We start from the raw sequence: 516 nt of genomic DNA, 5'->3' as shown, positions 1-516 counted from the left end.
TATTTCATATTTATTTAGTGGTGTACTTTTAAAGGTTACGTAATATTTTTTTTTCTTTTGTATTAATGCGAAATATGTATCTCATCACGTAGTTGTCTCAGATGAAGGTGTTACGAATTATCTTTTACGAAAAAAGTTAAAATATTTTGAAATTTGTACATTTGAAATTTGAATTTATATTAACCTCACATTTTGGTAAAATCTCTTGAGCTTCAAAAATAGACAAATGAAGAAGTTCATAAATGTCATTCAATATTAATCGTACCTATATTTTTTATTAACATCTATACACTTTATAATTTATAATCAGAGACTTTGGTCAGCTCAAATCCAAAAGCTGTGTCTACTATTTGGCATTCGCACGACCAGAACCGTGACGTATGAATAGGATAGTGGAAAAGTACTTCTCATCAGCGTAATGGGATCAATTCCCACAGGAGAGATCCCAGCTGTCCAGGCACTTTACCAGCAACGTTAAATTTTACCAGGTACCAAGTAAAGAGGAACAATTGACAT

This window comes from Photinus pyralis, unplaced genomic scaffold, assembly GCF_008802855.1.
Source record: "Photinus pyralis isolate 1611_PpyrPB1 unplaced genomic scaffold, Ppyr1.3 Ppyr1.4_LG9, whole genome shotgun sequence".
NCBI classification, from domain to species: Eukaryota; Metazoa; Arthropoda; class Insecta; order Coleoptera; family Lampyridae; genus Photinus; species Photinus pyralis.
This window is presented reverse-complemented; position numbering follows the sequence as displayed.